The 811-nt window shown below is 64.9% G+C and overlaps 1 protein-coding gene across 1 annotated transcript in view; it reads right to left on the reverse strand.

Moving 5' to 3' along the window:
* Positions 1–811, reverse strand: part of LOC106888556 (rho-related BTB domain-containing protein 2-like) — a 7322-nt gene that overhangs the window by 5044 nt on the left and 1467 nt on the right. The window lies entirely within an intron of this gene.

An 811-nucleotide genomic window follows, 5' to 3' on the forward strand; every position in this document is an offset into this window, starting at 1 on the left:
CCGGCAGGGAGCCGGGGGGGGAGACCGGGGGCACCGGGAGCGGGGACGAGTGGGCAGGGACCGGCGGCACGGGGGGCACCGGCGACAGCAGAGACACCAGCGGCACCGGCGGCACCAGTGACAGCTCTGACACCAGCGGCACCAGTGGCACCAGCGACACCAGTGGCACCAGCGACACCAGCAGCACCAGCGACACCAGCAACACCAGTGACACCAGTGACAGCTCTGACACCAGTGACACCAGTGGCACCAGTGACAGTGTGACACCAGCGACACCAGCGGCACCAGTGGCACCAGCGACACCAGTGACACCAGTGACAGCGGTGATAGCAGTGACGCCAGCGACACCAGTGGCACCAGTGACACACACCAGTGACAGCTGTGGCACCAGTGACAGCAGTGACCTCTGTCACACCAGCGGCAGCAGTGACACGGTTCACCTTCTGCAGACTGGACTCATGGGACACCAGTGCACACCAGTATGAGCCACCAGTACCCGTACACACAAGTGAAAACAGTGACATCAGAGTGTTCCAGTACAAACCAGTGACACCAGTAACACCATCAGCCTGTAGCACTGCCTCATGTCCTCAGCACCGCCTCGTGCCCTCCAGCCCTGCCCTGTGTCCCCACCACTGCCCCATGTCCCAGCCCTGCCCTGTGCCCCCCAGTTCTGCCCCTTGTCCCCAGCTCTGACCTGTGCCCCCCAGATCTGCCCTGTGTCCCCCAGCACTGCCCTGTGTCCCCAGCCCTGCCCCATGTCCCCAGCCCTGCCCCATGTCCCCCACCACTGCCCTGTGTCCCCCAGCAC

This window comes from Calidris pugnax, unplaced genomic scaffold (genome assembly GCF_001431845.1).
Source record: "Calidris pugnax isolate Ruff unplaced genomic scaffold, ASM143184v1 scaffold15, whole genome shotgun sequence".
In the NCBI taxonomy this organism is placed as follows: domain Eukaryota; kingdom Metazoa; phylum Chordata; class Aves; order Charadriiformes; family Scolopacidae; genus Calidris; species Calidris pugnax.